This window comes from Sus scrofa, chromosome 9 (genome assembly GCF_054392235.1).
Source record: "Sus scrofa isolate SSC_HxYL_T2T_F1_AM1 chromosome 9, Sscrofa_HxYL_maternal_Yorkshire_Landrace_v2.0, whole genome shotgun sequence".
NCBI lineage: Eukaryota > Metazoa > Chordata > Mammalia > Artiodactyla > Suidae > Sus > Sus scrofa.
This window is the reverse complement of record NC_139391.1, coordinates 80971624-80984782: the sequence shown is the minus strand read 5'-3', so window position 1 is coordinate 80984782 and position 13159 is coordinate 80971624. Positions and strand designations below refer to the sequence as shown.

At 37.6% G+C, this 13159-nt stretch overlaps 1 protein-coding gene across 4 annotated transcripts in view; it reads left to right on the top strand.

Moving 5' to 3' along the window:
• Positions 1–345: 345 nt before the first annotated feature.
• The window catches only part of SLC25A13 (solute carrier family 25 member 13), a 524650-nt gene continuing 511836 nt past the window's right edge, over positions 346–13159 (top strand). For 2 of the 4 annotated variants that reach the window (XM_084977077.1, XM_084977075.1), the window contains exon 1: positions 346–468. The gene's annotated coding sequence lies outside the window, so the exon portion shown is untranslated. The remainder of the gene's footprint in view (positions 469–13159) is intronic. The other 2 variants (XM_084977076.1, XM_084977074.1) reach the window with 1 other exon arrangement.

The following is a 13159-nucleotide window of genomic DNA, read 5'->3' as shown; positions in this document are numbered from 1 at the left end:
ACTCCAAATTCATTGCTGTAACCACCAGACTGAAACCAGCCGCCAAAGGCTGTAATTTGGTCTTGAGGCCGTGGCCATGGTTTAGAACCACAATAGTGAGGGAACCACTTTAAGGAGGACCTTGAAAATCTTTCAAGGGAATTATGCCTCTTTATCTATGTTGATTATGTAATGATTGGAATAAATGAGGGTTTTGGCCCAACACATTTGTGGTTTTGGGTTAGGCTGGGGTCCCTTTTAGGAAACTGGGAATGTTTGCCTCATCCTTGGGCCCCAATTTTTAAACCAATTGTGTTGAGTTTATGATACACAAATCAATGTGTTAACATTATGCTTTTTACTTGGCAGAAGTCATAACTCGGGTTTCCATGGATATAGCAAGATGGGCCAGAGAGGAGAGGATTGGAGACTTAGAAACCGAGGGAGTGTACTTCATGGGACCACACGGTGATCAGAAATGGACCTGAGGTGAGTAATCTGCAGGATCTGAATGAGTATAGACCTTGCATTGAGAAAACCTTCAATGTCTCCAGGAAGAGTAGTAGAAATGGGATCTGACCTTGGGTACCAGGCTGAAGTTCTGGAAGGCAAACCTTAGTCATCACAGATGTGGGGCCATTCATCTTTGGGGTTGAGGCTCAAAGAGTGGGTTTCAATGTCAAGTTATTTTTGAAAGAGTGAAGCAGCACTCTTACTTACTCCATTGGAATGGGATACCAGTAATAATAATCATTACATTAATACTAATAATAACTATACTATATCTACTCTTTATGATTGTGTATGGAATGAGTGTTATGCTAGCTCTTTACATTTGCTATCTTATTCATTCCTAAATATAGCCCTGCAGTACTGGCTTTATTTTTTATAGTTTATAAATATGGAAATTGAGACTCAGAGAGGTTAACTGACTTCCCCCAAGTCACAAGGATGCAATAAGATAGAGAAGGTATTTAAATACAAGACTCACTACTACTGCCCATGCTTTTTTCTCATTTCGGTTCATAGACATAATATTACCAGATCCAGGATGCAATGCTGACAGATGCACTGGGAAAACTCCTAATATGTCTTTTAAGAAACAAGATTGAGTCTAGAGATTTGGGCTTGGCTGTAGGAATGGGATGACTCTAGAGTAGGCTACTAAGTGTCCTTGTCCAGTATGCTACTAAGCAGGTCCTTATCCAGTAGGCTACTAAGTGTTCTTCCCCATAATGACAACTTTTCCTCACTCAGTAGTGGTTATATGCATAGGCTTTGAAATCATACAGATTTAATTTCAAATCTTATTTCAGATGGGTACTAGCTGTATGATCAAGAGTAATTTACTTAAACTCCCTGAGCCCTACTTTCTTCTTTGGGCGAGCTGGCATCTCACAGGATTGTTGATGAAGAATCATTGAAGTCTTATATACATGTTTAGCCTGTGACAGGTTATCATCAGTCCTCAACATTACATTACATTACATTAATTACTTTAGAATCACCTGGAGGGTTATGAAATTCCCAATGGCTGGGCACATTCCAGATTACTTAAGTCAGAATCTCTAGGTATGAGATCCAGACATTGGCGTTTTATTTTCCAAAAACTCCCTTCGTTTTTCAGCCAAGGTTGGGCGCCAACATGTAAATGCTGAAATAATATTTTTCTCTTGTTTAGGTGAAAAAATAATTTTATTCCTTAGTCTAGCAAAGAATTGGAGAAATTCCTGAGTTAAAATAACTATGACTAAGTTAGATATTAACCATAAAAGAGTGTTTTCCTATTTATAAATAGAGAACTTTTTTATATTTACTCTCTCAGAAGTTCAAAGTTACTACATTTCCTTTATTTTTACGAGCTTTCCAGTTTAGCTAATAATTTGAGCAGTGAACAGGAATGAGAAACCAAAAGCATGTTTTTTTAAGGATGAGTATATACCTCTAAAACAGACCATCATATCGCTCCTCTGCCCTGAAATCCCACCAACATTTCCCCCCTTTGGGAGCTCTCTATTTCAGGGTGGCCAAGTCTGTGACCGAGTTGTGTCTGAAACCCCTCTCTGGGGTTTGGCGGACCAGGGGGCAGTCCAACCTGAGGTCTGGGTCCGGGACAGGCTTCCCAGCAGGAGGCTGCTGTAGAGCTGTCTTTCTATGGTAGAGAATTCTGGGAACAGCCAGTATGAATTTGGAGGCCAGTGCTTGCAGGGGCACTGAGAGTTCAAAACTGAGAGTCCAGATGCAAATACTGAGTCCCCTGAGAAGGTGTGGAATTATATATGAGGGAGAACTGAATGGAAACTGGTTTGAATTGGGAGCAGACTGGAAACCAGTAAAAGATGTGGCTGAGTGTCTTAAATACCACTGTGTATCTACTCTCAACTGTGTCAAGTTGGTATAATGGTAAAAGTGGGCTTGTCATAAATTGACACATATCATGACCCTTAAGTCACTATCTGACCAATAATTTTTAAAAAGTATCAGTTGGCCTAGAAGTAGTTGGCATAATTGGTAAAACAAACTAGTTATTAGAAAAATAGAGAATAAAGTAAAAATAGGGTGACTGTCCATTCTATTTGACAAGTATAACAGTTATAAATAGGACCCCTGTCATTCTAAAAACATGTCCTGATTTGGCCAAAAAAAATTGTATGGCTCTCTCTGTATAAAAATTTTGGAGTTTCATGTTATTCTAAATTGGAACTGGCCACACTAACTATATGAATAGACTTAATTAAAATTACAAAAATTAGTGTCTGACCACCTGTGAGAATAAAAGTAAAAAGTAATTACCACATTAATTCCTTACTTTGAAGTAGCAGTTGTTCCACATGTTGAAAGCTCTTGATAGCCAGATGATAGCAGTAAGGGGATATCATAAAGCAAGTTGACTTCTTTGGTCAAATTTATCTATTTCTGTGCCAGCACCACACCACGCTAATCAATAAAGTATATAAAAAGTCTTTATATCTGGTGAGGCAAGTCATCTCTTACTCTTCTTTTCTAGGAATGTCTTAATGGCCTAATGTCCTAGCATTATTGACCATTTGTTCTTTTCATATTAATTTTAGCATCACTTTGTTGAATTCTTAGAAGCAACTTGTTGAGCTTTTGATTGAAACTCCATTGAATCTAGGAGCAATTTGGGGGAAGAATTGATATCTTAATGATTTAAGGTCTTTCTAATCAGAAATGTGGTGTGTCCATTGATTTATTAGGTCTGAATGTTTTTCAATAAAGCTTTATGGATTTACCCAGAAAGATCTTGCATGTCTTTAGAAAAGTAGTAAAGAATAGGGGCTTAGAGTTTGGAATCCGGCTCCAGACGGCCTGGACTTGAATTCTGCCTTTTGCCAGCTGTGTAAACTTATGTAAACTTCCTGTGCCTCAATTTCTTCATCTTTATTTTAATTATTTTTTGGGGGGCCACACCTGTGGTGTATGGAAGTTTCCAGGCTAAGGGTTGAATCAGAGCTGCAGCTGCCAGCCCACACCACAGCTCACCACAACACCAGATCCTTTAACCCATTGAGCTAGGCTAGGTATTGAACCCACATCCTCATGGCTACTAGTTGGGTTCTTAACCTGCTAAGCCATGATGGGAAATCCAGTTTCTTCATCTTTAAAATGGTAATATAATTGTGCTTATTTCAAAGGGCTATTATAAATAGTAAATGAATTAATATGTAAAACATATAGTAGTAACAGGAAATAATAAGAAACATGTAAGTATTTGCTGCCAGTATTCCTAGGTTCCTTTTTTTGGTAATTATATTTTTCTACGTAGGTATATAATTGACTTTGATATAATATTGATTTTAATATTAATTCTGTTAATAAACCTAATTCTGTTGTGGTCAGATATCATTTTTTAGAAATTTCTTGAGAATTGCTCTATGGCCCACACTTGGTCAGTTTTCGTAAATATTCCATGAGTTCTTCAGAAGAATGTGTATTCTTAAATTTCTTGGGTACAGTTTCTCTAAATGGTAAACAGAATTGATGAATTATGTTGTTTAAATAGTGTATGTTAATACATTTAAAGTGTGTGGTTTTCACTACATTAGTGGATGAAATTGAGTTGGTAATGTAGAAGATCTCTAAGCAATGTTAAATTTTCACAGTACCTACTGGAAATTATACATACAACGACCATGAGGCTTCTTGGTTTAAATAAAACATAAGATTCCTTTGCTTTTTACTGGGATTGGATCAAGTCCTTATGTTCAGAGTAGTAGTTATTTATATTTCTGATTTTTAAAAGTGAAATTATTATACAAAAAATGCTACCATATTTCTATTATTATTTTTCACTCTCTTTGACCTATCAAGAATTGAGAGAGGTATGTTGAAATCTACCACTATGAAAAAGAATTTGCTCTATGGTTTTATCAACTTTAGATTTATATCATTTGAAGCTATTTTATTAGTTATATGCATATAAGAATTTAGAGTTCTTATATGTTCCTGGGGTGTTGAAACTTTTGTTGTTATATTGGGGCATTCTCTATCTATAAGAACGTTTTTTTGTCTCAAAGTCTATCTCATCTGTATTGATCCTAACTCTATTTTGATTAGTATTTACATGGTTAATTTTTCCTGTCCATTTACTTTTCACTGTTTCATGTCCTTAGATATGTTTTTGATGTACTTCTTATAGACAGTATGTAGTTGGATATTAGTTTTCATCCAGTCTGATTCTCTCTCTCTCTTTTTTTTTTTTTTTTTTTTTTTTTTTTTTTTGTCTTTTTGCCTTTTCTAGGGCTGCTTCCTGTGGCGTATGGAGGTTCCCAGGTTAGGGGTCTAATCAGAGCTGTAGCCACTGGCCTACACCAGAGCCACAGCAATTCGGGATCCGAGCCACGTGTGCACCCTACACCACAGCTCACGGCAACGCTGGATCCTTAACCCACTGAGCAAGGCCAGGGATCGAACCCGCGACCTCATGGTTCCTAGTCGGATTCGTTAACCACTGCACCACAACAGGAACTCCAGATTCTCTTATTTTTAACTGGCAAATTTAATACTATTACACTTGCTGTGGTTACTAATATATTTGGGCTTTTTTTAATCTTCATGCTTCATACCTTCCATTTGGCTCATATTTTCCATGCTTCTTCCATTTATCTTCCTGCCTTTTGGTAGTTGACAGAATATTTTGTTTGTTTTTTCATTCCATTTTTTTCTTTCCTCTGTTTGAAAGTTTTTCATTTTTCTTCTGTTCTTTTAGTGACCACCTTGAAATTTGGAAATAAGCTTCAAGAAGTCAGTAATCAATGCCTTAGTCTCTCTCTGGAAGAATACACAGATCCTTAATATATTTAATTCTAATCACTCTGTCATTTGTCTTTAGTGTGTCTGTCTTTTTTTAAACCATCAAAGTTGAACTGTTACTGTTTTATGTAAGTAGTTTTTTTTTAGATTTACTGCTGTGTTTAAACATTTCTCTGCTCACATTTCTTCTGGTGTCTCTCATATTTTCTTTCTTGAGATCATTTTCCATCTTTCTGATAATCGTCTCTGGAAATTCCTTTAGTTAAGATCTTTTAGTGATGATTTCAACTTGTGTTTGGCAAAAATGTCTTTGTTTTGTCTTTGTGCTTGAAAGACAATTGCTCTGAAGATGTAAGTTGACAGTTATTTTTTATTAGCACTTTGAAAATATTATTTCACTGATTTTTTTGGACTTCCCACCTTGCACGGGAGAATCTACCTGTAATTTGTGGGTTGTTTTTTACTGTTGCTTTTAAGATTTTTCCTCTGTCTTTGATGTTCTATATTTTCACTAAAATGTATTCAGATATAGCTTGCTTTTTATTTATTTTTCTTGGCGTATGTTGTGCTTCCTCTATCTGTTAACTTGTTACCTTGATTCTGGAAAATTCTGAGCCTTTATTTTGGATATTGACTTTATTGTCTCTTTTATCTCTTTCTGGGTTTTGGTGTAGTGCAGCTCTGCAGGTATAGACATCTACCAAAACTTTCAATGAAGTTGCTGTATTGTTAGAAGTAGTTTAGAGACAGCCACAACAATGCAACTGAGCAGGTCTACAAGGCCTCAGATGGATAGATTTGTGCCTTTATGCAAATTAGAAAAAAGTGCCCCCTTCAGGAGTCTGTAGGGCATTTGATTTGTTGAGCAGAGAGCATGGCCTGGGAGCAGGGCTCAGGGTGGGTTTTGGTCATTTGTTGCACCCTTAGCTGAATGCCTTTAACCAGTGACAGCACCCCAAAGGGTTATAGAACCAATCTTCATGTTATTCATAGGAGAGGACCATTGAGGACAGGCTGGTCTCTTCAACAATGCTTGTATACAGAGACTCTGCCACTTTTCTGTGGCTCACCTTCTAATACGAGGACAAGTTATGGGCCCTATCTGCTAGGAATTGCATAGATCCTGTGTATGGAATTAATCTTTGATTCTTTTTACCTACATACTTTCTCAGAGGGCATGTGTTCATCTAAAAACAAGTTGTTTGGACATTTTTACTATTGAAAAACATCCATGTAATTTAACCATTTGATCAGGAAAGAAACTAAAAGACTGTATTAGCAATGTTCAGCATTTTTTTCCATTATATAAAATATATACACTAAGCATTCCTCTTCACCCAAATGGGTGCTTACTGACCAGAGAAAAGAGAGGCATTGAGGTTTTTCTCAGCTGTTTTTCACTGGGTGCTAACACTGCACCCAGGATGAGCTGGCACTCAGCATTGCACTACAAGGGTACAAAGGGAATATTGGCAAAATATTAACATGTTAAGCCCTGGGTCCTGAAGTCAGAAGAAATGCAGGCCATTGAATCACACCTCCCATCCTCTGATTTCATTTGGGATTCATCAGCCTAAATAACCTAATTGAGTGTCATAATTGATTTGGGAGACTCATTTCCTCCCCTGGAAATCATTAAAGGTGGCCACGGCTTGCTTGAAGCAGCACTTTCTCTAATGGAATCCCCTGGACTCCTTCATGAGGAAGAAAGGCTGGTCAGCAGGTGGCTACTCAGCCCTGCTGGCCCAAGTCCTGCCCAGACCTGCCCTCTCCACAAAGGCAGCCAGTAGCTCCTCAGGCCTCCCTGCTGGGTACCTTTCAGAGTGGACAAAAAGGACATATTGCCATTTCTAATGGAGGCAGCCACCCTAGGCAAAGGGCTGGCCACTAGCATCCTCTTGGCCATCACCCCAATTAGCGAGACACACTCCTTGCCACTAAAGAATTTTCAGCAGGAAACTCTTTTGTGAGTGGTTCAACTTCTCCCCTGTGTGAAATACTTAGAGATTGTGACTTCTTTTTCGAAGCCAATGTTAAATTCTTAATTAAATCCTTACCTTTGAGGTTTTCCAGCCAACTGAGAAAACCCACTAGAGGTGGCCTGAAAGAATTTGCAATTCCTTCTGTTTGATTTCACCAGTAAGAGTTGAAGCTGGGAACAGCCACCTAGCTCAGAATAGCTTTGGAGTCATAAGAGGAGGTTCTCCTGTCCCTTGATTTTAATTGTCTTCCATTTAGGTTGAAAATAGCCTAAACCAAAATCCAAAAGATTGGCATCAAATCCTGATAAAGATGCTGTATTTTAGGGTCACAAATTGAAAGATGTCAGAAATTTAGCTTTATGACGTTCTTTCTTCTCTCTGGGTACCTTATTCTTAAGCATGTATCTCTGTTTGCAGTGGAAATTTCCATTTGAAATACACCCCCTACAGGTATAAACCATCCTCAATTTAGAATCATCTCCATAGTGCTGAGATAGCCTCAAGTCTATAAATGGCATTTCTAAAATTATCTAAGAAAAAAATGTCCAAAGGCTGCCCTAACTTGCTCCTTGGTTTAACAATTCTCACTGCTTTTCCACATTCTCCATGCACCCAACTTAAATTTTCTTGCTGCTGTTTAAGTTTCTTCTGTCTGTGGAGATGAATAACAGATGTTTCATATTTTTCAAGGCTCAAAGACAATATTTCTGTAGAGTATATAATCACAACTTTATATTTTATATTGCATATTTTTATAGTCACAACTACTGCCCAATTTATAAATTGGCTCAACTTATAAATAAGCCCAATGTGTATAGTATATGTATTTTTTTTAATTCTTTTTATATTTTACGTATTTTTAACATGTGCACTCTTTAGCTGGGCTACACCAGCGCCAGTAGTTGAAGAGCACACATGTCAAAAGTGCTAGGGTGTTGCATTCTTGTTCATCCCTTTTTCGCTTACAGATTTTATGGGACTCAGAGGTTATTTTTTTCTGATCTTGCATCACTAACTAAATAAATATAGTTTTTGTGTGTGTGTGTCTTTTTAGGGCTGCACCCACGGCATATGGAAGTTCCCAAGCTAGGGGTTGAATCTGAGCTATAGCTGCCGGCCTACGCCACAGCAACGCCAAATCCAAGCTGCATCTACACCCTACATCACAGCTCACAGAAATACCAGATCCTTAACCCACTGAGTGAGGCCATGTATTGAACCTGTGTCCTCATGGATACCAGTGGAGTTTGTTACGACCAAGCCACAATGGGAATTCCCTAAATATAGATGATTTTTGATGCACAAAGATAGATTTCTAAATGGACCCTGCAATTAGATGAAAGAATCCAACTTTTATTTTACTAGGTCTAAACTGACTCTTGAGGATTAAGGGAAAAAAGAATAACTTATCATGGAAGCTGCTTAAAAGCAAAATTTATTAGGTCAGGGGAGGATAGACATAGAGATTAAACTGTCATGCTGGGATTTGGATGGTTAGTGACAGATCAGGTGGGCTGGAGAGGCCACGATGAGGTGGGGTTGATGTGTTCAGTACATCAGAGGCTGCAAGAGGGAATTCAGCTGAAACAGTGATGATCACACAAGGATGTCAAGCTCGGAGAGATGATCCACTCTGGGAGGGAAGAATGCTAAGGAACGGGGGACTAAGAATGCTAAGGCTGTAAAAATGGGGGACCCTGGCTAAGAGACTGGTGACTAGAGGATTTGGACAACTAAAGGCCAGGAACTGAGACCAGAGAGATTAGAGATCTTACATGTGTAGGAGATCCTAGCACCACCAGCAAGAATGGAATTCAGGAAGAGCTCTGAATTCGGGTGGAGGGAGCCTTTATACGCTTCTATTCAAGGCCAGAGCTTGTGTCTGAGAGGTCTAGTCTGACCCTAGGGAAGCACGGAGACTTGAGATAGGAAGCAAAAGGACAGGGGGCTGGAAGCACCCTATATAACAAGTTTCCTTACTGAATAATTCCATTTAAGGCTGTGTAGAATCAGTTCTGAGAATCTGGCGCAAAGTTTCTATCATCAAAATTAATGGCTAATTAATATGTAGCCAGTTCCATTTTTTATTTTTCACTACTATAGTAACAGTTGTATCTTTAGTCCTTTGTTTCACAATCACTAATCCTCAAAATACTCTGGTTTTGAAGGTAGCTTTATATTTATTAAGGAAATGATAAAATGGAAGCTGAGTAACTTTTTCAAAGACATAGACACCTCAGTCATAAACAAAAAGGGTGAAAAGACCAAATCTGGACACTCCACATCTGCAGTGATGAAGAATGGACTGCATCACCAAGGAGCCTGAGAATGCTTTTGAGCATGATGGGCTTATTCATTATCCAGTATTGGTTTCACAGGCGTGGACATAGGTCAAAACCTTTCAGATTATGCAGTTTAAATATTTGAAATTGATTATATGTCAAATATACTTCAATGGAGCTGTTCAAAATGTGAAATAAAATAACTGGTGGTACCAAAAGTTGATTAAGTGGATATAAGCTGCAGTTTTTGCACATCATGTGACAATGAAAATGGGAGTCTATGGGTACTAGATACCTCTCTATTTTTGCTGTTAACATGATTGAGGGAGAAATTTGAATAAAAAGTAAGGCCTAACTTGTCCAGGATTGACTCCTTGCTGGCTAGCCACCCTGAGACGGAATTGGCCTCCTGCAAACTCCATGGAAAGAGATTTTGCTCTAGTGCTTAGAGGAGGCAATCATTTCTGGTCGGCTAGCCTCTCCCTGTCATACCGGGAGCCTAGCCTCTCCCTGTCAAATCAGGAGAAGGCATAGCCCTTCATAACCATGGACACTGACATGGTGAATGCTCTGGATAACTTGCCATATTGTACAGGTCTAACTCAAAGTGTAGACCTCAACCTCTGATTACACCAGTGAAAAGGCCAGTGACCCTCAATCATGAATTCTGAGCTGACAGTACAGACATATGCCCAGATTCCCTCACACTATGTCGCTTTTGTATCCTTGCCCTTGATTATGCAAGGAAGGGGATGATGCTTTCTAATGAACTAACTTAAAATTTCCAAGGCCTGAAGTTCAGATCCTTTTCCTCTAATCTGAAGCCTTGCCTGGCTAAGTCTTTCTATGATGTTATAGAATTAAATGTGAGATGGGGATGTATGTCTCCTATCTCTATTAATTTTCACCAGGGAACACTGTTATGAGTACTTCTTGGCCAGTTGTCATTGTTTACACAATATTGAATAACTGTGCTGATGTGTTCCATTAGAGCTTTCTTCATCAACTGCACTCTCATGGTTGCTCTATAAACTCTTCCCTAGTCAGCTCCTGGCTGGATGTGAAGGTTTATGATTTTCTTCAAGTCTCCCACCCAATCATACTCCCTCATTTGGGGCAAATGGCCCAGCTTCCAACTTCATAGAGAAATAGACACCATTAAGTGTAATTTCTCCCCACAAACATATCCTACTCCTCCATTCCTTCCTGATTCAGAAGAAGAGGAAACTCTATTGTCTAATGCTTAAGAGGAGGGCGACCTGGATTCCTGTCCTGTCTGACATGATGACCTCAGAAAATTTATGTAACCTGTCTCATTGTTCTCATCTATAATGCAGAGATAATAATGGTATTGTTTTCATAAGTTCTGGGGAGGAATAAATGAGAAAGTGAAAGTTTAGCACAGAACCTGGCCCATAACATGTGTCTGTCCAGTCCTTACACCTCCCTTCTAAGGTGAATTCTGTCTGCCCTGCTGATGCTGTTCTTGTTCCCACTTCTGGGTCCTGGTTACAATAGTCACTGCATTCCTACGTCTTTAACTAAAATGTCACCTCCTCCGTGAAGCCATCCTGCCTGGCAAAATAAATTACATTTATTAGTTTGTGTATCTGTCTTTTCTGTTAAAATCTGAACTCAGGGACTAGATGATCATTTCTGTAAGCCCTAGTACTTAGGTGTGTAATTTGTTAAGTAAGTCAGATTTAGGAAGCAGTCAGATCTCCTCCTTTTTTTTCTGTTAGGACTCTATCTCCTGTGTTAAAAAGCCAGATGTGATGATAACTCCCTTTATTGTTTTGTTCTGTGTTTTGAGAGGCAGTGTGCCATAATGGTGAACACTTGAGTCTGAGGCCATTGAGCCCTGCATTAGAATCATGGCCTTGCCGTATACCAGCTGCATGACTTGGATCAGAGGACTGTTTAAGACTCTGGTGTCTCCATTTGTTCATATGTAAAGTGGATCTAATCATAATACCCACCACCATAGTTTTGTTGTATTGAGTCAGATAATGCATGGAAAGCATGCAGTCCAATGCTTGGCACATTGGCCATTTCTATCATTATTGTTATTAAAATTGAGGAATCTCCAAAACCATGATTTCATAGCTGTTATAAGATCCACTCGGATCATGCTTGTACATCAACATTAATGGTACTGTCAAAACTATAGAAAGAGTGGAAATAAAAAGAGAAAAGGAGAAACATATTAATTCTGTTCATAGGCTCTCTTTTTAGTGCATGCTTGGGTGATCATCTGTATAAGTATATGTGTTTTAAGTTTAATTCATCCAATTAGCTTTTCATTCAATATCTCAAACAATTGGAGTACAAAGGAGGAAAAAAACTATACTTTCTTCTGTTGGGAAATATACCTGAAGATGAAAAAGAAAAATTTTTAAGCTAGCTTAAATTTCATTGGAGATTTTAAATAGTATCATACACAAAATCTATTTACAAAGTTTTAAAAATTGAATTTGATTACCATAAAAATTGAAATAACCCAAATAATGGATTGGATTATTTATTCACTTATACCTTGAAATGATGAGTTAAGTATAACATTTTCTTTTTGTGTTGGTGGTTAATTTTTTGTTTGATTTTTCTCCACTATTAGCAAAAAGAGAAGGTATTTTATCATGTTCCCAACATGCCCAAACTCGTTTACCAAAATAAATTCAACATATGTAGAATGCAAAGAATTTTTAACATTAATATAGAATTAGCTCATACAAATTAATAAGAAAAATACTAATGCTCTCATATGAAAAAGGAGCAACAGACATAAACAGTAAATTCACACCATAAGAAATACAAATATCAGTAAACAATAAAGTAACAAATATTATTTTTACTATAATAAAAAACCATTTGACTCAGGTGTGCATTTTACTGCAAAGTTCTTTGTGATTCAGTTTCATTGAAACCGAACCTGCAGGTTAACAGAGAGATTTTGTCTTTTCAGACACCTTTTATTATGTCAATTTTACATGCTGTTCAAAACCCATAAAAAAAAACAGATAGGAAGAGAGATGAAATAAAATAAAAAATGGAAATATGTTCAATATTCAGGCATGAGGTCCCTCTGCTCTGCAATGAGGTCCCTGAATAAAGTAATTTTCAGCCTCTTCCCAGACTTTCAGTTTGGTAAAATTTTTGACCCCATCTTTTTGCATCCTAAAACCCTTTTGTCATCTTTTTCTTTATCAGCCCTACAGGTTGAGGCTTCTTTTTCAGTCCTGATGATCGTAAGTGCCATTATCCATGAGCAGAGACCTTGGCATCCACTATGACCTGATTCTTGACTCTGTCTGTAGTTCTTTCTCTCAAGTCTAGTTGGCATGAATTACATTTGATAGAATGCATATTCCAGAAGGATTTCCACAGTTATTATATTATACTTATTTTAAGTAATAATAGTTTATCTTTGAAAAGTATCGTCTGCCACTTTATTATGATGGGATACATATATGTGTGTGTGTGTGTGTGTATATTTATATTTAAAATATATTTTAATATTTTATATTTTAAACATAAATCTTAAAGGAAGAGCCTAACACCTTTTCCAGTGTGGTAAATTCTCTTAATCTCTAATTTATTACCACTCTGGCCACAGAGGTGACATTTCCTCCGAGGTCTGGGAAA